We start from the raw sequence: 26,051 nt of genomic DNA on the forward strand, positions 1-26,051 counted from the left end.
TGTGTGGCCACCATTGTTTTCCAGCACTGCCTTAACCCTCTTGGGCATGGAGTTCATCAGAGCTTCACAGGTTGCCACTGGAGTCCTCTTTCACTCCTCCATGACGACATCACGGAGCTGGTGGATGTTAGAGACCTTGCGCTCCTCCACCTTCCGTTTGAGGATGCCTCACAGATGCTCAATAGGGTTTAGGTCTGGGGATATGCTTGGCCAGTCCATCACCTTTACCCTCAGCTACTTTAGCAAGGCAGTGGTCATCTTGGAGGTGTGTTTGGGGTCCTTCTGTTGGAATACTGCCCTGTGGCCCAGTCTCCGAAGGGAGGGGATCATGCTCTGCTTCAGTATGTCACAGTACATGTTGACATTCATGATTCCCTCAATGAACTGTAGCTCCCCAGTGCCGGCAGAACTCATGCAGCCCCAGACCATGACACTCCCACCACCATGCTTGACTGTAGGCAAGACACACTTGTCTTTGTACTTCTCACCTGGTTGCCGCCACACAGGCTTGACACATTCTGAACTAAATAAGCTTATCTGAGCACTCAGTGCCCAGCAGTGCCACATCTGACTGACCCCCCCAGATAGAGAGAGAGACCACCGCTCAGGTAGGTCAGCCGGAACAAAAGCTTTTTTTTTTCCCTCTAGAACTGAAGAGCCCCAGGTGCTGGCTAATGCATGTAGCAAATAAGGGTAAACTGAAAACTCTGGACAGCCGCACTCCAAAGAAAAATTCTTGTGCCTTTATTGAAAAATTGGGATCACCCCGTACAAGCCACAGCAAAGTGATACAAACAGGAGCTCACAGGCTGACCCCCCTCCCCCTTTCAACCTCTGCAGCAATGCAGGCAGCACTCATACGTCAATTTCCCAAAGACAACCTCTGGATATGATGCTGAGCACGTGCACTCAACTTCTTTGGTTGACCATGGTGAGGCCTTTTCTGAGTGGAATCTGTCCTGTTAAATCACTGTATGGTCTTGGCCACCATGCTGCAGCTCAGTTTCAGGGTCTTGGCAATCTTCTTATATCCTAGGCCTTCTTTATGTAGAGCAACAATTCTTTTTTTTTTCAGATCCTCAGGAGGAGTTCTTTACCATGAGGTGCCATGTTGAACTTCCAGTGACCAGTATGAGAGAGTGAGAGCGATAACACCAAGTTTAACACACCTGCTCCCCATTCACACCTGAGACCTTGTAACACTAACGAGTCACATGACACCGGGGAGGGAAAATGGCCAATTGGGCCCAATTTGGACATTTTGACTTAGGGGTGTACTCACTTTTGTTGCCAGCAGTTTAGACATTAATGGCCTAGTGTACTTTTTAGGGGACAGCAAATGTACACTGTTATACAAGCTGTACACTCACTACTTTACATTGTAGCAAAGTGTCATTTCTTCAGTGTTGTCCCATGAAAAGATATAATAAAATATTTACAAAAATGTGAGGGGTGTACTCACTTTTGTGAGATACTGTAATTATATATACACACACACTATTCAGATTAGCCAGCGATGGATTCCACACACCAGGAACCAACCAATACAGCAAGATCAGGTCTGGGTGGATTGCATCCTGCATCAACCAGGAAAGACAAAAGAGGAAAATGATGTCACAGCAAACCATAAGCTGCAAACAAAGAGTAGGAAGGATAGACAAGGGTACAATTTACACCTAGATTAACATATGTAATTGCTTTTTGTTTAACCATTCTAGTTGGCTTTGCTTACGTGTAATCAAGTATAATTAGACCAAACATCAGCCTGTGTAATCAAGACCAGCCATACATGGACCGAATTTCTTTTCTGCAAGCACGGGTGGTTATACCAAAGTTGATCGATCAACTTAGTACATTCAGACTGCCCATACAAGATTTGAATCGGAACTGGCTGAGGTTCCTGCTTAACCAGCCATAGACAGTTCAAATCTCAGCCGGTTCAGCTTGGATCGGCCGAGATTCCAACCATGTATGGGCAGGCTGAAAGTTGATCAACTTGGGTACAACCAGCCTGTCGGATTTTACATGCGAAAATTGCTAGCAGCAATTAAAGCTGCTAGCAGTAATCACGGTGTTCTCCTGGCGAGGATAGCTCCCCCCGCCCTCCCACTGGGAGAACACAATGGCTCCACGTAAGGGATTCCCCCATCAACAAGCAGTTGCAGGTAGGAAAATCATTTGCTCTTTGGTTGGCTTAACTGTGTCTATTCCTCATGTGAAGCTGAACTACAATGAGCCAATTAAATTAAAAATGCCATCTGAGTGTACATTAGAAGAAAAAAAAAAAAAAAAAAACTGTAAAAGCTGAGTTCCAGTCTTTTTTGTGTTTATTAAAAGTCAGCAGCTACAAAAAGTTTAGCTGCTGACTTTTAATAAAACACACTCACCTGTCCCACGGTCAGTGGCGTCGGGTGGGGGTAGCTAATGGGGGCTGGAGCCCCGAGTGGGCCCCCAAAAATCCCCGGGTATTCACAAGTCTATTATTGGCCCCGAGCAGGGACCGATCTGACTCGGAGCGCGGCCGAGTGACATAACAGGTCCCGCCTTCTTGAGCCTGCAGCGCCTATGATGGACATCCTACTGGTCCAATGCCAGGACTGCTGGACGTGTGACATCCATCACAGGCACTGCAGGCTCCAGAAGGTGGGAATTACAATGTGGCCGCGTCACTATGAGAAGATCCCCACTTGGGGCAGGCAGCTCTCCTCTCCTGTCTCAGGCTTCCTGGAATGGGCGTGCGGAGGAGCCGGAGGTCACGGTCACCTGAAGTCTGATGTCACGTGTAATGGTCAGGTAGGTCAGTATCAATGGGCACTGGTAAGACAGGCAGCAACTAGCAGGTGAGCTTAACCCACCCCCCCCCCCCCCCCTCCACGCCACACAACAGAGCGCTTTGAGGGCGAGCCTACATCAAAAAGAATGAAGCTCTCAGCAGCTGCCCCTGCTGGTGATACAGGGAGTGATATACAAAAAATAACTACAAATGCTGTTTTTTCTACAAAAACGGGGTGAAAGAAACACGAGCGCTGAATCATGATCTACAGTTAGAAACTGTGTGCACTTTATTAATCACATGACAGAACCTTTACAAAACCATTTCGTTAGGAAGAAAACTGCAGTTTCTTGCTGCTCACTTTGTCCATAATCCTCTCCACATGACTGAAGCAGAATATTTAAGGATTACATAACAAAAGCTTTTTCCCGGTTATCTCTAATGCAGCAGCAAAAACTGCTTTGCATAAATACAAAAGATAAGAGTGCACCCTCTCTAAAAACAGGACCCCGGCCCGCTCCATTAACTATCAATGACGGCTTTTAAATGAAACCTCTTAAAGATGAGCCTAGCAACGTGCACGTGATTAAAGTAGAACTAAAGACAAAAACCTACGTGACAGAGTGGAGATGGATTAGAACCCCTGTCAGTTTTTAGTGCTGCCTATGTTCCAATTAGGGAGATTCACCCATCACCAAAAGCCAAAGAAAATCCAAAATTTTGGGTTGCCACCAGAACAGGAATAGTGGGGAAATCCTCCAATTGGGACACTAGTTCTATGACCTTGGTGACTGACAACCAGAGATTTTTCTCACTTCTTGTTGTGGATATTGGCCAGGAAGTGAAAGGAAATAGCTCTAATGGGACACAGATCAAACAACAACAGGGGATATAACCCTCCCTCACACTATCCAAACAAACAAAAAGTTCTATTTTAAAAATGATAGCAACATGGCTAGAACATCCAAAGTAATATTTATAATCTATATAGTTACAAGAAACAGTTTCTGAACTGTTGGGAATTATGTAGATTCACACAGAAATGGATTAGCCCTGGTTCACACTGGTGCAATTTGACATGTCAAATCGGCTGCAATTGCCAGCAATGACACAGTTCTAATCGGTGCGACGCCGCATTTGCGGAGCAGCATGGATTTCAAAAAGTTGTTTCTGCACTCGTTTTTGAGATTTCAGCTTGTGATTTCCATCGATATCTGTGCAGAAACCCGCACAGATGTCTGAATTCGCAGCTGAAATCTGGACCGGCATGCAGGAGTGAAATCGTTCAGCTGATCTCGCACGGCTTCATTCCCACAGCTCAGTGTGAACCTGGGCTTATGCTGGCCATACACTATACAGAAAATCGGCCGAACCCATTTTCGAAAAACGAACGTTCGACCGTGACCGCAAACGATCGTGCCATCATATAATGTCCGATAATCTGTTCAGTGGACATGAATAAATAATTTTGTGTTCGTTTTTTTACATATACCTAGTGCAGGCAGTTCGGACGGGAAACACATTAACCTTGCAATTTATCGTACGTTCGGCAGAAATTTTCCAAACATGCCGTTCGTTTTTTTTCCACAAAAACGTCATAAACGATTATCGATTTGTACCCACTAACTTGCCGAAAAACGAACGAAGTGTCCATACGAACGATTTTTCGGCCGATTTTTCGTATAGTGTATGGCCAGCATTAGGCTCGGTTCACACCGAATGGATTTGATGAGATTTCACATCGCGATTTGTGCTTTGACAGGTGCAAATTTTATGCAGTTTCTGTGGGGACTGGGAATAGAGGGAGATTAAAGTTGCACCGCACCAAACACACCCTTTTTTTTACCTGGATCAAAATCTCGCCGCATCAATAAGAACGGCCTTCAAAGAAAACTAAGTATTTTCAGATGACATGCGAATCTATGCCTTTCAGATCACATCAGATGATTTGCATCAGTGTGAACCGGGCCTTAATATGTTATACAACCCTCATCCAGGTCATAATAATAAAGACAGTCATATTTAACAACACACAAAAGCTTCTGTACTGGTTAAACAGCATTGCAATCAATATCCTTAACAAAAAAACACAACAAATAAAAAAGGGTTTGTGAACTTCTAGGGTTCCTGTGTCAAACACAAGGTCCATGGGCCAAATCTGGCCCTCTAGGCCAGTTTATGTGGCCCTCGCAGCTGTACTGCAGCACTCCTGTGGTCTCAGTCCCCACCTTGTTTCAGCAATAGGCAGAAGAGAGGACAGAACTCCTCCACCAGATCCTGCGCTTTTACATACGGCCCCAGAGGCTGGTCTCTGCCCATTTCAGCTGTCGGCAGCAGAGGACAGACTTCCTCCTACAGATCCTGCACTCCTCTGTGCACCTGCAGCACGCCCTCATCTCGGCCTCCCCTGGTCCCGGCATTCAGCAGACTCTGGCAACCGACTCCAGCCCTCCTCCAGACCCTGCACTTGCTGCTTCCCAGCTCTACCACCAGCAGCAGAACAAGGGGGGTGCACTGTGATGTAAGGGAGTGTGGAGGACTCAACATCTGATTGGGGGGGGGGGGGTCTCTGGCCACCTGCTTATAATTATGAAAATACAAATGTCAGTTAAAAAAGTAGGGGGCGCACACTGTTGGTATCCTCCCCAAGAAAGTATATTAGAGACTGCTCAGACACAACACTATGGCAGAAAGTTTCTTGTAGAGGATACCAGAGGCTCATGACCCTCCTTTTCAGACTTTCATCATCTACTACAGGAGTACGAGTGAGCGCCGTGCCAGTCTGCACCAGCCCTTCACAGCTTAAAGCGGAGTTCCACCCAAAAGTGGAACTGCCACTTTAAGGACTCCTAACCCCTCGACATGCCACAGGTCCCAGTGCACACCCGGCTGTGAGGCCGCAAGCTGTCACAGCCGGGTGCCCACACTAGTGATGCTGACGCTGGGGAGAGGAAGTGGGAGAGAACCGAGGCTTCGGGCAGCCGCATCGCTGGACCGTGGGACAGGCGAGTGTGTGCTTATTAAAAGTCAGCAGCTAAACTTTTTGTAGCTGCTGATTTTTAGTAAACAGAAAAACAAGTGGAACTCAGCTTTAAGTCTTAAAAGAGAAGTATGGGCTTGGGGGTTATTTCTGTTTTATACTTACCTAGGTGGATGCAGCATTGGTCAGATTGCATCTGTCCCCGGCGTCCCTGAACTGAGCGATCGAACATTGCCGGTGGCTCGGTTCCGTTGGCTCCATGAGCAGAGAGCTGCTGCCTGTCGATCAGCAGCTCTGCTCCTCCACGCTCATGGGAGCGCTGCGCTGTGGAGGGGCGGGGAGTAATGCAGTAATGCAAGTACCTGAATTTGACATCCTATCAGCCACCTGCAGTCACTGTAGAGCAGAGCTCAAACGAGGGTAGGGGGAAGCCACACATACAGCCAATCAGGAGTCTGCAGTGCAAGGAGCATGCTGATAGAAGCACACAGAGCAAGTTAAGAGCTCATCAGTGTGCTGCTTATTTTACTGTTTACGTTCAGTCACAGGGTTGGGGGGCTGTAAAGCTGAGTACACACTGAGGTTTTTTTCCCCCATGCAACATTTAGGGTGGAAAAAAAAAACAAAAAAAAAAAAAAAAAAACACACAATTCCTGCATCCATACAAGCAATGTGGATTCAGAGATCTTCACCCCCTATTGCCCTACTGCATCCTCGAGGTGGGAGCTTCTCCCCTTCCCAGTCAGAATACACGCACTCTCATTGGAAGAGAGCAATTGTGGTGCAGGCAGTGAGAAAGGTAAATATAATATCTCTTCCTTAAAAGGAGAATGTTTTTGGAGCTTACACAGACCTGAAGACTTCTTCCCTTCCTCATGGGGACATACAAGATAGCTGAACAGCCAATCACTGCCATGTGGGTGAAGGGGCGTAAAGCTGGCCATAGATGGATCATAATTCAGCTGATTCAGCAAGTTATTTCAATCCATCTATGGCTGTTCCAACTAGAGATACTTCTGTCAAATGAAAAAGTTGGAAAATTCTTGTTCAATCGGCTGTAGCGCTGATCAGTGCATTCTGACAGCAGAGGAGTCCCGCTGTCAGAATACAATAGCGCAGAGGGTAGGATTCCCCCATCCACCTCAAATGTGTAGATGGGGAAATCAATCAGTTTTTTTTATTCATTTTGATCAGCCTACTGGCTGATAAAAATTTTTTTTTTCTTAAATGGCCAGTTTAGGCCAAATGTTCCCCAAACCTGAACTTGCCATCTATTCTTCACGCCTGACTGCTGGGGTAAAAAAAATCCAAGCAAGACCATTTCTTCAAATGGATGAAACCCAGCATGGTCTATAGAAATGGAGATCCTGCAAGAGTTCAGAGTGAAAAGAGCCAGAAGTGGAGGGCCACCCTGAAAAAAAAAAAAATTCACCAAAAAAAAAAAAAAAACATTTGGAAAAAAACATTTTTTAAAAACTTACCTAAACCCTTGTTGCTAGGCAGTCTTCCTAATATGCCTCTTCCTATTCCGCGGCGTGTTCCGCTCCTCGGTGAGTGGCCCAGTTGTCTTCTGGGAACTGTGTGTGTTCCCAGAACACCACGGGGCCATTCACAGAGCGCCGCAGGAAACTGGCAGTGAAGCTGCAAGGCTCCACTGCCTGTTTCCCTTACTTAGGATGGCGGTGCCGGGACCCGAGGGACGGGTCGGCCTCGGGCGGACGACATCACGGCACCCAGGACAGGTAAGAACTTATTTAAAAGCGGAATTCCAGCCTAAAAAAAAAAAGAATTCAATTAAAAGTCAGCAGCTACAAACACTGTAGCTGCTGACTTTAAAGAAGTACTTACCTGTCCTGGGTGCCCGTAATGTCGGCCGCCCGAGGCGACCCATCCCTTGGCTCTCGGGTCCCGGCACCGCCATCCTAGGTAAGGGAAACAGGCAGTGGAGCCTTGCGGCTTCACTGCCAGTTTCCTGCGGCGCGGCGCTCTGTGAATGGCCCCGTGGTGTTCTGGGAACATACACAGTTCCCAGAAGACAACGGGGCCGCTCACCGAGGAGCAGAAGACGCCGCGGAAAAGGAAGAGGCAGATTAGGAAGACTGCCTAGCAACAAGGGTTTAAGTAAGTTTAAAAATTTTTTTTTTTTTTTTCAAATGTTTTTTTTTTTTTTTGGGGGGGGGGGGATTTTTGGTGTAATTTTTTTTTTTTTTTTTTACAGGGTGGTCCTCCACTTTAAAGTCAGCAGCTACAGTGTTAGTAGCTGCTGACTTTTAAATTTTTTTTTTTCAGCGACGGAATCCAGCTTTAATGCACCCCAGGGCAATGGTGGAAGGGACTGAGGAAATGGGTGTCATCCCTGTTCATACATTTCTCATATACTTGTTAGTTTTAAAGTATATTAACTAACAAATAACTGCAAAACATCTCCCTCGAGCTTTGGGGAAAGGGTGGACTGTAGTCCTGTTCTACGGTGACCACACTGCTCCTCAATATAAAGGGCACAGTAAGGCTGGCCATAGACAGTTTGATTCAATTTAAACTGTGTATGGGCAAGCTGAATGTACCCAAGTTGATCGATCGAATACTTTAGGTACAACCAGTTTTGGTTGGATTTTACATGAGATTATTGCGGCCATTATAACTGCTAGCAGTAACCACTGTGTTCTCCCCGTGGGGACAGCTTCCCCCCCACCCGGAGAACACAATAGCTTTGTGGGAGGGATTCTGACTGACTGTGTTGATGGGGGGGGAAAAAAAAAAAAAAGAGCGATTTTCTTTCCTGCAATTCTGTCTATGCCCAGCTTAAATGAACGTTGTTACTGAAATCATCAGCAGGTGAAAAATAGAGAGCAAAAAAGCCAGGAAAATAAATCCCCATACAAGCTCTGTTCTTACAGGAGAAATGTAGGTCTGCTTGTATCATCATCTACCTAGATCTCATGTAAAACTATTCTTACTAATCATCGCACAACAGATAACGGTCTTCACTGACCCGTAATCACCAATCTGGCCCAAATCTGCAATGAAGAATGATAGTTGAGATAAGTCTAAAAGCAGGCAATAGATTAGTCAAAAAACAAATCAATCTCCCTATCCAGGCATTCAAGGTGGATGGGGGAATCCTTCCCGCTGAGCTATTGTATTCTGACAGCGAGGAGACTTCCCGGACGTCAGAACACACTGATCAGTGCTGTTGGCTATGGCCAGCAACACTGATCAAGCGGGGGAAATCTGACAGGCTGGTTGTACAAAAGTCGATCACTAGATAGACTCCTGTATAACCAGCCTGCCCATACACAGATTGCAACATGGCTGGTCCCTGCTGACCTGGCTGAATTTTGCTCCATGTATGGCTGGCCTAAATCTGTTGGGTGGCTTTATAACAATAGAGAGAATTCCCACCTGCAGCACACTAAAGATAAGGCTAAATTTGATCACCAACACAAAAGCGGCAGTAATGGCAACAAGTAGGTGGTCTGGAAACTGCCCTTACCCCTATTGGAGAACTCCAAGTGTGAGCGTGCGGCGAAAGGCCGTTATCTTAGTGCGTCACTCTGAGGGAGGCTCAGTCAGCAGAGTTGCCGCACGATTTGCCTGTTCTCCGGCACGCCCACCTTAATGTCTTCCTAAAGCAACACCTTTCGCCGATCTATTTCAAACGTTCGGAAAGTGTCTTATCTCACCCTCCTGAGCCCCGCTGCCGTAAACGGGAGTGACGGATGTCGATTGGCTGTGCTCCATTTTTAGTTGACCCACATGGGAATGCTTATGCGGCCCTCTATAATCTAAGGGTCCCTGTTAAAGGTGAGAGGCCATTCTTTATACTGGTGGAGGGTTCACCGAAAGTCACTGATGTCAGCATGAAGCCACACCGCACCTGAGTGATTGGATTCACTGAATGTTTTTATGGACTACTTGTATTGTTCTTTTAGCGCTGCACCATTTGTATTTATTTTAACTTAGGGATTTGGTTGTGGACCCTGGTGTTCAGCTGCTGTGTTCTTATATTTATCCATCTGCGCTGATTTACTCTGCTTTATGGTTTGACTGGTGACTAGAATACCAGTCAAAGGGAAGCTGCTTTCACAGGACACACGTGGAGTATCAAAAACAACTACGTTAAATTAAAATGGACCTTCAGTCATTTTTCCATCTACTAAATCCTCTGCCCTTGTAGTTTTAACTTTGGATAGTAAAATTATTTTTTCTGCCAGTAAATACTTTATACAGCCCACTTCCTGTTTCTTGTCTGGTCATTAGCCTAGGCTTATGACATCATGCACAGCTCTCTCACTCTTGTGAGAGTTTGCCAGGAAGGGAGGGGGGATGAGTCATAAGAGGGCCAATGAAAGCTGCAGATCTGGAGGTGTGTCTGTGTAAAAAAGGAAGTGAACAGGCAGCAGCTTCAGCTGCCCATAGTTAAAATGATTGTAGGCAGACTTAGTGGAGGGAGATTTCTGCAGCATATTTGGCAAGTACAGAATCACAGTATATATAAAATAATATGCAAAGTGCAGAGAAGCCTTAGAATGGCAAAAGAGGTTTATTACAAATTATGTGATTAGACGGCAGTTCCTCTTTATGTAAATACAAAATATAACTTTTTTTTCTTTTTAATAAAGTATCACACACACACACACACACACACACACACACACACACACTAGTGTGTGTAATATATACACACACACACACACATAAATATGTATGTGTGTATATATATTTACTTATTGATACATGACAGTCCTTTGGAGGGTTGCCTGTTGGGCTGTCTGTCGCCTAACATACCATCTCAGCTCCCGGAAAAGATGTTCTCCATGTGGGGATACCCCTGACCCTCAGTACCATATCGAGTGCACAGAGATACCCTGTAAGTATCATATAGGGTGTTTTACCCCCATTTCTTTTTATGTTTATTACACTTGTGACTAACGCGACTCACGAAATGCGTTGAGCTAACAGATGTCGTGTTCAAATAGTTTACTGCATCCTACCACGTTATTGTGGATTCTGTTCATGAATTATGTATTTGACTATATTCTAATTATGTGCTTTCAAAAATTTTGGGCTTTTTTTATATGCATCATGTGCCATTCATTTTTTGAATTTATGAATTATGCTGTGTGAAAAAAGTTTTTCTTTCAATATCTCACTTCATGCAGGTATTTAATTATATGTGTAGTATATTAACTTTCTATGGACTATGAATTATGAGACAAATGTGTATGTATGAGATATATATATCTCTATCTATCTATCTATCTCTCTCCTTCCCGCCCAGCGTACGCAGATGTGTGTACCCGGCTTTCGCAGATGTGTGTACCCGGGATGATGCCCACAGCTGCAGGCATCATCCCGGTACTGTTTTTTTTAGAGCCCTTTCACACCGGGCAGCCCATAGCGTTGGCGGTAAAACGCCGCTATTTATAGCAGTGTTTTAGCGTCGGATTAGCGGCGCATTTCGGCCGCTAGCGGGGAGCTTTTACCCCCCGCTAGCGGGCGAGAAAGGGTTAAAAGCGCCCGCAATGCGCCGCAATAGCGGCGTTTTGCCGGCGGTATCCCAGTGCTGCCCCATTGATTTCAATGGGGAGCAGCGGTAAACCCATCGCTCCTTCACCGCTCCAAAGAAGCTGCTGGCAGGACTTTATTACCCGTCATGCCAGCGCAGCGCTCTGGTGTGAAAGCCCTCTGGCTTTCACAGTGGAGACAATGCTGCAGCCGTTTGAGGGCGGATTGCAGTCGCTATTTGTAACGCTATAGCGCCTGCAAAACGCCCTCGGTGTGAAAGGGGTCTTAGAGCCGGCGATCAGCTTTCCAGGTATAACAACCAATGCAGCTAAAAGCCGCTCGACGTGTGTCTCCCCCCCCCCGCCGCTCTTACCGGGCCTCCCGATCACCAATCCGCCGCCTCTGGCAGGTACTGACAGTCTGGAACGAAGTCGTAAGCGACTTCGTTCCAGCCTCCTAATAGTAAACACGGAAGCGACGTCATGACGTTACTTCCCGTTTACTCGGCTGCCAATGGTTTTAAAAGAAAAATATACAGTATTCAGAATCGCCGAAAACGTGCAAAGGAGGGATCGGGGGTCTTTTAGACCCTCGAACCCTCCATAAAAAGAGTACCTGTCACCACCTATTACTGTCACAAGGGATGTTTACATTCCTTGTGACAGCAATAAAAGTCATCAAAATTTTTTTTTTTTTTTTAAACACAATTTATAAATATAAAAAAAAAAAATTTTTTAAAGCGCCCCTGTTCCTGCTAGCTCGCGCAGCAAAGAAAACGCATACGGCAGTCGCACCCGCATATGTAAACGGTGTTCAAATCACACATGTGAGGTATCGCCACAATCATCAGAGTGAGAGCAATAATTCTAGCACTAGACCTCCTCTGTAAAAAAAATTAAAGCGTCGCCTATGGAGATTTTTAGGTACCGTAGTTTGTCGTAGTTTGTTCCACAAGTGCATGCAATTATAAAGCGTGACATGTTTGGTATCTATTTACTCGGCGTAACAGCATCTTTCACATTATACAAAAAAAAAAAAAAATTGGGCTAACTTTACTGTTTGGTTTTTTAAAATTCATGAAAGCGTCCTTTTTCCCAAAAAGTTGCATTTAAAACACCGCTGCACAAATACCGTGTGATATAAAATATTGCAACAATCACCATTTTATTCTCTAGAGTCTCTGCTAAAAATATATTATATATATATATATATATATATATATATATATATATATATATATATATATATATATATATATATATATATATATATATATATATATATATATATATATATATATATATATAAATAAATAAATGTTTGGGGGCTCTAAGTAATTTTTCAGCAAAAAATACGAAATTAAAGACTAATTTGATGAATTTAAATCGATCAATTTTTTTTGATTGGTACTCACCTCTCCGCCGGCTTCCGGGTCTTCAGGGAGTTCCGTCGGAGATCCGGTGACGTCGATGTCCGTGACTCCTCCCCCCTTCCCTTCGTTAGCAGACGGAGGCACTTGGGGAAGGGGGGAGGAGTCCGGTGACGTTGAAGTTCTGATTGAACGTAAGGCGTATGGGGGAGGAGCTACACATGACGTCACCCGCTGCTGCCCTACGGAACTAACACAATTGTCGGCTTTACATGCTGTGTTTTGAATCACCTTTATGTGAGTAGTTTGTGTTTGAACACAAAAATTAAATCTTATACTTAAGCGTTGAGCACTTAGATCTTTTCTTTCTACCCATGACCTGGCGTCCTTGCTGAGATCTAAGGAGACTTGAGAGAAGTTTATGGCCTGTGTTAACCCTTTTGATACCCGCTTGCACAGGGGTCCATGCCTTAAGATGAGAGTGATTAGTTAGACCGGAGGTGGAGGGATTGTCACGCTACTGTGGAAAAAAAAAAAAAAATTACTTACGTTAGTGCTACAGTTTGAATTTAAAACGTATTTGTGTGAACTGTGAAGTTAAGTCATGGGTTGTGGAAACTAACTAGGGTCAGGTGATTGTATATAGTGTTTACCACATTTACCACTGACTAACGCAGAGTTGCAATGCAAGGAGATCAGCTAAAAGTAGTTGGATCTGTATGTGCGTTATAATTAAATCGAAATTAGTCGATTAATCGAACACAAATTTTAATCAGTAACAGCCCATATTAATTATACATAATTATATACACATACACACACACACACGGTACCGACCCACTTTGCTGCACATGCACGTCGGTGGCAGCATGTTCCCGGGAACACTGCTCGTCACCGACGCTGGTAAACAGCCATTGGCCGGCAGCTGTTTACCAAGTGATCGGCTGTGATCCTTTCACAGCCAATCACTAAATGTAAATATAGAGCGGTAACGAGATGTTACCAGGTTACGGTAACATCTCGTTACCGCTTACAGTGTACACCAACCACACAGCAGGCCCCCCCCAATAAAGAGGACCTGTCACCACCCATCAAAAGTACCTGTCACAGTTCATCTGAGTACCCAGGTACCCAAGAACCTGTCACAGTTTGCTTTCCAAAATGGGGTCATTTTGTGGGTAATTCCATTGTCCTGGAGCTTAAGGACCTTCAAAAGTGTGATAGGTAGGAATCAAATTAGATGTGTAATTTATGCTCGTAGAACGCCTGAAGGTGCTACTTCACTGGTGGGCCTCTGTATGTGGCCAGGCTGTGTAAGTCTCACACATGTGAGATCGCCATACTCGGGAAGAGTAGCAGAATGTTTATTGGGGTGTAATTTGTATGCATATGCTGTGTGTTAGAAATAACCTGATAAATAATAACAATTTTGTAAAAAATAAATAAATAAATAAATCTTCATTTTGCAAAGAATGGTGGGAAAAAAATTACAACTTAAAAAAAACTCACCATGCTACTTATGCCCCGTACATACGGTCGGAATTTCCGACAGAAAAAGTCCGATGGGAGCTTTTCATCGTATATTCCGACCGTGTGTATGGACTTTTTATGTCCAAAATTCAGAATGACTTAGCTAGAGAACATGCTCTATATTTTTCTGACAGAACAAATTCCTATCAGGAAAACCGCTCGTCTGTATGCTGTAACGACGTACCAAAAATGACACATGCTCTGAAGCAAGTACGAGAAGTCGTACGTGTTGTCCCATCGTACATCACCGCGTTCTTGACGGTCGGACTTTGGTGTGACCGTGTGTATGCAAGACAGCTTGAGTGGAATTCCGTCGGAGAAATCTTCAGAGTTTATTCCCGGCGGCAAAACCGCTCATCTGTACACGGCATTACTTAATACCTTGGAATGTCTACTTTCTAAAAAGGGGTCATTTGGGGGGTATTTGGACTTTCCTGACTTGTTAGTGTCTCAAGAAATGAGATACACCTGATGTACTGAAGGCCTGATCAGATGTGATCAATTTTCAGTGATTGGCACCATAGTTTGTAGACTCTATAACTTTCACAAAGACCAAATAATATACACTAATTTGGGTTATTTTTACCAAAGAAATGCAGTAGTATAAATTTGGGCCAAAATTTATGAAGAAAAATTACTAATTTGCTAAATTTTATGACAGAAACAAAGAATAATGCATTTTTTTTTCACAAAATTTACGGGTTTTTTTTGTTTTGTTTTTTTATTTATAGCACAAAAAATTAGGGATGCACCGAAAATTCGGCCGCCGAAACATATCGTCCGAAAATGGCCTTCTTGGCAATTTGCTGAAAGAGAAAACCAGCCAATAATGGAGCCGAAAATGGGGCGGGGCCCCTCCCCTGGTGCCGCCTATCACGGGGGCTTCCTATAGCGTAGAAGAGAGGAGAGCCGCCGCCTGGTTGATTAGAGCGCCCGGAACATCACAGCTTTCATTTCAATAGCTGTGTGTTCCCCGCCATGCGCCGTCACATACAGCCCCTCCCCCTTGTCCAGGGAACTTTGATTGACAGATCACCCGTCCAAGGATTGGGCGGGTGATCTGTCTATCAAAGTGCCCAGATAAAGAGGAGGTGCTGTATGTGATGGCGGGCAACACAGCTATTGAAATGAAAGCTGTCATGTTCCCGGTGCTCTAATCAACCAGGCGGCAGCTCTCCTCTCTCTTCTCCTGCACAGGCTGGCTGTAATGGGGACATTGGCTGCAATGGGGGACACTGGCTGGCTGCAATGGGGGACACTGGCTAGCTGCACCTGACGGGCACTGGTGAGGCTGCATTGATCTCTTGTATCATGTTCCCAGTCTCTGACCATCTCCTGTACCATGTCCCCCTCTCTGACCGGGTATCGGTTTTCGGCCTAGTGTATTTTTCATTTTCGGTATCAGTTTCGGCACCAAAAAACCCATTCGGTGCATCCCTACAAAAAAAATAAAAAACTCACTAGTGATTTAATACCACCAAAAAAAGCTCTATTTGTGTGAAAAAAGGACGCAAATTTCATATGGGTACAGTGTTGCATGACTGAGTAATTGTCATTCAAAGTGTGAGAGCGCTGAAAGCTGAAAATTGGTCTGGGCAGGAAGGGGGTGCAAGTGCGCTGTATTGAGGTGGTTAAAGTAAAATCAGTCTCAATAATTCAGCGTTTTTTTTCCAGATTTAGGTTTCTAGCATTACTGTTGAGAAACTGATCCAAAAAAAAGTAGAGACTCCTCCAAATTGGCTGTTATGTTTTTACATTCCTTAAATACCTCATGGCTGGATCACTACTTAACTCATGAATGTATTTATTTCCTTAGAGCCCTTTCCTTAGAGCCCACATTGCAGCCGCAGCGAAGTGAGCATTAAAGCGCTGCTAGTTTTACCGTCATTTTAGTGACGCTTTTCGCCCGCTAACTCCCGCGGATAGGGTTAATAGCGCCCGTGTAGCGCTGCTGCCGAAGCACTTTGCAGGCGCTTCGGCAGCGATGCCCATTCATTTCAATGGGCAGGAGCGGTGTCCCAAAGATGCTGCTTGCAGGACTTTTTTTTTTTTTAAGTCCTGCCAGTGCAGCACCCCAGTGTGAAAGCCTCACACTGGGACTGCAGATGAGGCATTTTTCAGGCGCTTCACGGGCTCTATTTTTAGAGCTAAAGCACCTATAAAAAGGCCTCCAGTGTGAAAGGGGTCTTGGTGAACTGACTTTAGGGCGTTTGTTACCCCAACATAGTCCCAATATGTGCCTGCTGTACCATGTACTTGTATGAGAAAGTATCCTGTTCTCTTTGCATTGCTTCCTTTATGCGAAACCCCTGGTGTTCCAGCCAGTCACTCTGCTTTTCTATTAAAAACTAACCACACTAGGCAGGAGCGCACAGCTTGGTCAGTTCTCCAGTTATGCAGGGAACTCAGCCTGCTCTCCTCCAATGATCAGACTTGTACTGACACCCCCCCCCCCCCCCCCCACTGCACAGCCATACTGGGAAGCCTCCCCCAGCTGAGAGAAAAGAAAGGAAAGGCACTTATGATCTTTTTTTTTTAAATCTATACAAAAAGGTTTTGCATGTCATTTCTATTTTAACCCCTTGGCGCTCGTCGACGCAGGCCCTTCAAAGGGGCTTGCTATGCCGGAAGATGGGGCGAGGCTTGTGACCCCCAGGATTGGCTGTCACATAATCGGAAATGTCCTGATTGCAAAACGGCGATCAGGAACTTTCCGTGGGCCGCCAGTCTCTGACGGGAGCACGCAAGGCGCATGCTCTAGGCACAGCACTGTCAGCACTATTGCACGCAAATATGTGGCCGCTCAGCGCTAAGAGGTTAAACTGAATGGGTTGTTTTACAAGGTGATCATTTACATTCACGTTAACACCGTTTTATGAGGTATTTACCTTGTGTTTTTTCTTTGTGAGGTAAATAATTCATTAAATGATAGTGAACTGACATTTTCAGCAGCTCATGAGATAATATAATCACGTGACACATTTTTTTCCAATTATCTCAGGAGATATTCTTTAGTGAATTGAGCGCAGGAAGTGAAAAGGAAAAAAAAAAAAAAAAGTGTTTAGCCTTTAGTTCCACTTTAAAATTCAGTCTATTCTCTACCAATTCAAATCACGACAATCAGATTTTTAAGTACATACTTTTGAATGCATGACCCGACCATGACCTGTTTTTACCCACATTACAGTCTTACATTTTTTAAAAAGTCCATTATGTTTCTCTGATCTGAAATGACAATCTCCACATAATCTCAGGAGCAGAACGTTCACAAACAAAGCACTTTACATTTTAATTTATAGAAAACCACTATCACAAAACATTGCACCTTACAGTCACAAATACAACCTCCACCTGGAACCCCCAGACCTCCCGACCCACACAACTTCACTCCACTATTTGAATGACTAGACGAGATTGTATTACTTCTGTGTCACCACAATGAATGGTATACGGTACATGTATTGTTCAGGAATTCATTAAGCACACTAGCAATTGTTTAATTTGCACTGATAAAATGTTCTATTTTTGGGGAAGGGGATTTATGTGATTATTTTTATGTACCTTATAAAAATGTGATGAGATGTGGCCCCATGTTGTCATTGCCTAAATATAGGTAGACTTTTGCAGGGTTATTGGATTTCGATTTGATACAACCCTCTGGTAATTCCTGGATATAGTCCCAAAATATCCATCTGGGGCAGTACACAGTACAGTATTGTACCTCTAATATCCTCTGTTGAGGTGCCTATTGGTAAACCTCCTCCCCCCCCTCATATTTTTATTTATTTTATTATATATAATGAATGCCCGCAGGGGTACCCGATTTTATTAGTTGTAACTACTTATTCTCAGCTTAGTTTATAACCTCCCACTCCTCAAATGTGGGAGATCTGCTAGCTTACTGTTATATACCCCATAACTTTACATCTTTGGATTCAGCTTCACCCTTATGGTTTCTGATGTACAATATGTACTTTCCTGACATGTATATATTTATAAAATATTTGAACAAGAAAAAAATTCTTTATTTTGTAAAGCAGAAAAAAAAAAAATTTGATCGGGTTTCAGGGTTCAAAGTAGTCCTGAACGCAAAAAGTGAAGAAGACCGCCTCACGCATATATACTGCGGCAGAAGGGCACGTACAGGCAGATTAACCTACCTGTACGTTGCCCTTTAAGAAGCGGCTTGCCCGCCGGGAGCTCAGTGACCATGGGTGCCTAGGACACACTTAACCCCTACAGCGCCACCTAGTGGTTAACCCCTTCACTGCCACTCACATTTACACAGTAATCAATGCATTTTTAATTGCACCGATCGCTGTATAAATGTGAATGGTCCCAAAAATCACGCCAAAAGTGTCCGATGTTTCCACCATGTGGTCGCAGTAAGGATTTAAAAAAAAAAAAAATCATCATCAATAAAAATGCCATAAAACTATCCTCTATTTTGTAGACGATATAACTTTTTGCGCAAACCAATCAATAAACGCTTATTGTGATTTTTTTTTACCAAAAATATGTAGAAGAATACGTATCGGCCTAAACTGAGGGAACATTTTTTTTTAATATATGTATATTTTTTGGGGATATTTATTATAGCAAAAAAGTAAAAAATAATGCTTTCTTTAAAAATTGACGCTATTTTTTTGTTTATAGAGCAAAAAATAAAAACGGCAGAGGTGATCAAATACCACTAAAAGAAAGCTCTATTTGTGGGAGAAAAGGACATCAATTTTGATTGGGTGCAACGTCGCACGACCGCACAATTGTCAGTTAAAGCAACGCAGTGCTGAATCGCAAAAAGTGCTCTGGTCAGGAAGGGGGTAAATCTTTCCGGGGCTGAAGTGGTTAAAAGGGAACATCTATAAAATGTGAATTATGCCCAATCGGTATCCTGAACATTTTTTACCTTTTGTCTGGGATTCCTAATAAAAATATAGCAATACACTTTCAGGTACGTGAGTGTGCCTGCAGCCTCATAGCTGTATATCTGCAGTGTGGGATCTAAAGCCCTATACACACTATTAGATTTTCTGCAGATTTTTGTCTTCAGATTTACCAAAACCATATAATATGGAGGTCAAACCTTAAGAGTTTAAATTTGTATGCAATCAAGCAGGCCCTTGCACTACATGGTTTTGGTAAATCTGAAGACAAAAATCTACAGAAAATCTTTATAGTGTGTATGAGGTCTAAGGCACTGCAACCTCTGACTGCAAGATTTTAAAAGCATGGCCCCCTTTCTGACCATAGGATGCAACATGGTAACATTCCACAGCCCCCCACACTCAAACCACCCCACTCTCCCCTGAAAGGGTTATTCTTCTCTCTGTACACACCGGTCTTGAATTTAGCACAGCGGTATGTAACTACATCCACATCATCCATTCACACAAATCCATGAATGTAAAGACTATGAATCCACCTGCCATCATATCAGAAGGACTCGTAGATCACAAAAGGTGTACAAGTGTGGCGACGTTACTTCACTTGTAGACCACGGCTTACTTCCTCCATCATCATCATCATCACAGAAGGTCTGTACCTCAATACAGACCTGGGGCAACAGTCTGCAGGAGCCTGGGCATTGCACCCATAATGCACTGATCGTGGTGGAAATGCTTTGCAGGCTCCAATGCAAACATTTAACAAGTGCACAATTAGTTTTATTTTATTTATTAATATATTTTATTAATGTGGGTGCATTTATTACATTTTTGCAAAAGATAGAAGTTGGTGATGTCACTGCTGTGCTGCTCACCATGGGGAAGCAAAATCCTGCCTCTACAACATAGCGGTCTTCACAGAGAGACAGAACAATGGTAAGCCAGTAATGGATGCAAGATAAGCTGCAGAAAGCGCACAGGCAATGTTGGTTATTCATCCTTTAGGCTCCATTCACACCTGGGCATTCCGGAATTATGCAAGTCTGCCTGAGATTCCAAAATCGCAGCAAAAAACGCAGGATGCGTTTGCGATGCCATTACTTCTTAATGGGACCCCAATCGCAGTGAGATTCTGCGGTTGTCGCGTGACAAATCATGCTGCAATCACGGCAAATTGCAACGCGTGACGCTTTTTGAGCAACAAGCATTGTGCGTTACGATTTTGCTGCGATTGCAGCGTGATATCATGCAGGGGAAAAAAACAAAAACGCACTGCAATTGGGGTGCCTTGAGAAGTAATAGCATCACACATTTTGCCGCCATTCTGGAATCACGGGCAGATTTGCCCGATTCTGCCCGCAATTCTTGAACGCCGAGGTGTGAATGGAGCCTTAAAGTGTTACCTGCATTCACCATATCTGGTATCCCACAGTACACAGAACATGGAAATGCAATTATTTTAATAAATATAAACTGCTAAATACCTTTTCGCATCAGCAGTATATAGCAGTCTTGTGACTTCTATCACTTCCTGTTTAAGCTTGTAGGAGGAGTTTTCATTCTTCCCTGATCCTGTCTGGACAGTGCCGACTGGGAGCGTGCATGTGATCAGCACAGGGCCAATGGGAGGGAAAAAAAACAAAAAAACAAACACACACACACACAACTCTCTAGCAATACACACGAAACTGAGCATGTGCAGCCCGACTCCCAATGCTCTGTTCTTTTGAGAAATGGGTTGGAGTCAGTTAAAGAAGGGGAGGATCAGAGAAGACAGGATCACACAGCCTTTATACACAATGCGTAGGATTAACCCCTTAGGTTCCACAGTGAGTATAACAAGCATGCTTTACTGTATATACAGATGGATGTCACTTGTTGTTGACGTCACTTGTTGTGGGTTTAGTAACACTTTAACCTCCACCTTTTTTTTTGGGCACAGCTTCCAGAGTCCAGGTTCTCCTCGCAGACATTGTACATCACAATTAATTCTTGTAGTAGACAGTATATTGGATTATGTTTTGAGAACAATTAAGCTGTGTGGGAAGGAGAATCAGTAAAAAAGGTCTAGATTCCCTGGCATAGGCCAACACAACCAAAATGTAATTCTGGAACAACGTTAAATGTAGAAGGCAGACTACTAAACAAAGGATGTTCTCCCAAACAATTCAGGCATTTGATTGTCTAGAGACAAAATGGTTTAAAGGCTCGTTCCACCATTGTCCACAGAAATATCTCTACCATTATCTTCTTAGTGAGTAGCTGTATGTATAATCAGCTAAATGTAAACAGGGGCATATTGTATGCGGAATACAATACCATTACTACTTATACTGTATGAAGTAACTCAGTTATAAATTGGGAATATATAAACAGCCCCGGGAAAGACGTTTTACAAATAGTCTCTGTTTTGATGACAAGCAAGGAGTGAGAAAGTCTCAGAGGTTGAGCTCACAGCATTCTATTGCTGCCCTTACAGTGGTTGTAAACCCTCATATATATACCCAGTGAAGTGACTGGCCTCAGGTGATACAGAAAGCATAACTCCACTTTTGTTGAATAAATAAAAAAAAAAAAAAAAAAAAAAAATCTCCCCCCCCGGGTGATTTATGTACATTGCAAGGATTAGAACAACCTTTGTTGCAGATTCCCACCTTTTGTTATTCTTAAAAAAATCCATGTGTGTTTGTACCTCTGTTCTGAGAGGGTCTAATGGGAGTGGTTTCATAATTTACTGTCAGGTGTGGAGCTGAAGGGGCACCAATGAGTTAATCTGCTGGGCCTGCATCACTTTAGACTTGCTCCTATTGAAAGTATCTCTCTCAAAAAAAAAAAAACACACACAAGACATTTTTGTTGCAGGGGATGCCTGAAATCTGATTTGTATCTTAAGCAGACTTCTGGGAAAATTGGTGAGCCAATCACACAAGCAGGAAATGATGTTTCTGGGGAGTGGTACAGAACAACTCCAGGTAGCCATATTGCAATGTATTCTCAGAAAATTACATTGACTGCAGATTGAAAAGGAAAGGTAATTTTTAACCGTTTGCCGACCAGCCGCCGTCATTATACTGTGGCAGGTCGGCACGATCCCGCGAGCCGTCGTAGCTATACGTCGGCTCCTTTAAGCAGGATAGCAGGCACGCAACCGCTGCACTCAACAGTCGTGAGAGGCAGAACAGGGATGTGTGTTTAAACACACAAATCCCTGTTCTGTGAGGAGAGACAGATCGTGTGTTCCTAATAGCTAGGAACCACGATCTGTCATCCCCTCTAGTCAGTCCCCTCCCCCTACAGTTAGAACACACAAAGGGAACACAATAACCCCTTCCCTGCCACTGACATTTTTACAGTAATCTGTGCATTTTTATAGCACTGATCGCTGTATAAATGCCAGTGGTCCCAAAAATATGTCAAAAGTGTCCGCCATAATGTCGCAGTCCCGATGAAAATTGTAGCTTGCCGCCATTACTAGTAAAAAAAAAATAATAATAATAATAATAATAATAATAATAATAATAATAATAATGCAATAAATCTATCCCCTTATTTTGTACACGCTATAAATTTTGCACAAACCAATCAATATACGTTTATTGCAATCTTTTTTTTACCAAAAATATGTAGAAGAATACATATCGGCCTAAACTGGGAAAAAAAAAAATTATTAAATAAAAAATTGGGGATATAGCAAAAAGTACTAAATATTGTGTTTTTTTCAAACTTGTCGCTCTTTTTTTGTTTATAGCGCAAAAGATAAAAACCGCAGAGACGATCAAATACCGCCAAAAGAAAGCTCTATTTGTGGGAAAACAAGGACGTCAATTTTGTTTGGGTACAGCATCGCACAACCGTGCAATTGTCAGTTAAAGCAACACAGTGCTGAATCGAAAAAAAATGGCCTGGTCATTCAGCAGCCAAATCTTCCGGGGCTGAAGTGGTTAACAACATTCAATCACAATATGATTAGTGTCACAATTATACGCGCTATATTATTTTTTCTTTGTTTGCTATATTTTTACCCCACAAAAGTGGAGTTACCCTTTAATCAAATTATCCTACATAAGTTGTACCCATTTATCTGGAGGTGTTCTAGGCTCTACATCTGTTCAAAGTCCAGAATTTATAAAGTTTGTCTGAGCTGTCAGGGGGAAAAAAAAGGGGGACTGGAGGAAAGGGACACATACCCCTTCACAAACACACAGGAACAGAGCTGAGGCTGTCAATCAGCTGGAGGTCCCTCCCCTGTCATCATTTTTCTCCTGGTGTCAGGAACAGTCGTCAGAAATTATTCATGCTGATAGCAGAAGAATGAAGCAGCAACCAGAAATGACACTTAGCGTTCGTAATTGAGACAAGTACACACTATAGAGGGATATGCTTAATTGATATTTCAAGTCTGAGGTTTACAACCACTTAAATTTAAAATTGGCAGAAATTTGAACTGTGGGTGGCCCTGACGACACCAAACCTTGATGTTTGTGAAATTGAAGGAACTGGGCGGATAAAAGTTGGCCAAACAATGACTGCAGCCAATCAAGCCGCAATCAATGTTCAGATACTTTGACAGCTGCAGGTGGCATACAAAAAGCTAGTGTGGATGGGGGAATATCAACTTGGACAAGAGAAACTTATACATGTATGGCCAAGCTTAAAACTGAACTCCAGGAAACATACCGTATATATTCTCCCCGTCCCCCAACAGTTGAGTGCTTGATAAAGCAGATTAACTTACCGGATCCTCCTTTGTGCTCTTCTCCCCTAAGCTCTGGCAGTCTAAAGGTCCTTTGAAAGACATCTAGACCTGATGCAGGAATCACCACCCCGCATTGGACATGAGGGGGCCAATGGACAATCCTCCATGAAGGAACACCCTCTGCCAGGGGGCTGAAGGATCAGGTAAGTAAAAGTACTTCTTGCTGCCTCCAGACAGAAATAAGCATTTAACCCTTGCACTACAGATGCAGCCCCACTGCAAGGGAGAACTTAGGTCTTCTTTCAGGCTTCCTCTCTGTAGTGATGTAATATATAGGAGGGTCAGTGACAAGGCCAGCAGGATGTGTTCCCAGGATTCAAAAAGTGTGAAAAGCAAACAGTATGAAGACTGGTGAATAGGTAGGAAAAAAAAAAAAAAATCATGTCTGGTCACAATGCTAAAGTCCAGGCAAACATCTAAATAGACAAATTATATCTATCCATCCAGCTCACACAAATGGTTTTTACCTTCCTAATGGTTCCTAATTCTGTTCATTTTTGGGATGTACATCTGCCACACTAAACAGCCAGGTAGGGGACACCTCTATTTCAGCTATACAGCTTTTTGTGCCATCTGCCTGCTCATTGAATCAACAGACTTAAGGGTTCAGGACCCCAGACAGGACTGAGAATTACATCTTGTGCTACCAGTACCATAGGCAGGCGGTACATACAGGTTCCTGACAACTTTTCAGCAGCATTATATTTTCACTTGCACATAAGCCAGCAGGTTGGTTAAAAAGAAAAAAAAAAAAAAAAAAAAAAAAAAAAAAAAAAAAAAAAAAAACACCACAAACACACACACACACACACACACACACACACATTTTACCATTGGGACATTGTATTCTGACAGCGGGAGCGGGAGCAGCCTCTGAGCAACAATATGTCCGTGTCTACACAAGGTGACAGCTACACACTGATCAAAGTTTGTCCGGTTCCTACTGAAGCAGGAACATTTTGGTCTGTCTATGGCCAGCCTAAAGCTGGGTACACACTATAAGAAAAAAAAAAAAAAAAAAAAATCAAAAGAAAAAAAATTCTGTACAAGGAATGATCAGTCGATTTCCGTATAGCTTGTACACAACTGTTCACATCCAATTCAGACTCCGGGCAGTCACAGAGCCGGAGTCCACGGCCCCGGAAGGAAGAGGGGCGAAGATGGATGCAGCCACCAGCGGAAACATCGTGGGCTTTGTTTGCAGGTAAGTGGCACATAATGGGCACGTATATGATGCATACTCGCCTATTATGCTTTTATTTTGCAGGGATCAAAAGAGGAAGTAAAACCTATCAGGGTTTACTTCATCTTTAATAGTTTAGAAAATAAAAAAAATCAGCAGGAAAATAATTAAATTAAATGGAGAAAGAGTAGAAGGAGTTTATTAAGGCTGGTTAGAGTAAACTAAGAATTAATAAGGGTTTAAACAGGTACATTTAATAATAAAAAAAAAAGAAATAAATTATACAATTTTTTTTTTTTTTTTTTACTTGACAGGTTGCTTTAAACTGACTTCATCTGCAGATCGAAGTCCATCCCTTTGATCTGTAGATTAATAAACAGAAAGATACAAAAAGAAACAAGGTTTCTTTTTTTTCTGTTTCGGAGGCTGAGCAATGTTGTCTGTTTTTTGACAGCTCCAATTGTCCGGACTTCGTTTACACTTTAGCTGTCAACAGGGGAACCCCACTGACAGCTGAATGAGTCATAGATTGTTAAAGTGATTGTAAAAAGTCTTGTTTTTTTCCTATAAAAATAACAAACATGCTATACTTACCTGCTCTGTTGCTGTGGTTTTGCACAATTTTCCTCTTCCCGGGTCCCTCTTCAGCTCTCCTGGCCCCGCCCTCCTGTTCAGTGCCCCCACAGCAAGCAGCTTGCTATGGGGGCACCCGAGCTGAGTCACAGCTTCCTGTGTCCATTCAGACACAGAGCCCTGCCCCGGCCTCTGTCCCCTGATTGGCTAGCTGACTTTGACAGCAGTGGCAGCCAATGGCGCCGCTGCTGTGTCTAAACCAGGGAGGGAGAATCTCGGACGGCTGAGACACTTGTGGACATCGCTGGACAGAGAGGGACCTCAAGTAAGTATTAAGGGTGCGGCTGCATACAGAAGGCTTTTTATTGTAATGCATAAAATGCATTAGGATGAAAAAAAAAAAAAAAACACACCTTCTGCCTTTACAAGCATGTTAAGGCTGCAGCAGCCCCGCCCCTTACCAACCAAATAATTGCTGGCTTTTTTTAAAAAT

General features: G+C 43.4%; 1 protein-coding gene across 6 annotated transcripts in view; it reads right to left on the reverse strand.

Moving 5' to 3' along the window:
• Positions 1-26,051, reverse strand: part of TBC1D1 (TBC1 domain family member 1) — a 373,516-nt gene that overhangs the window by 225,802 nt on the left and 121,663 nt on the right. The gene's annotated exons all lie outside the window — the stretch shown is intronic.

Source organism: Aquarana catesbeiana, linkage group LG01 (assembly GCF_042186555.1).
Source record: "Aquarana catesbeiana isolate 2022-GZ linkage group LG01, ASM4218655v1, whole genome shotgun sequence".
Taxonomy (NCBI): Eukaryota; Metazoa; Chordata; class Amphibia; order Anura; family Ranidae; genus Aquarana; species Aquarana catesbeiana.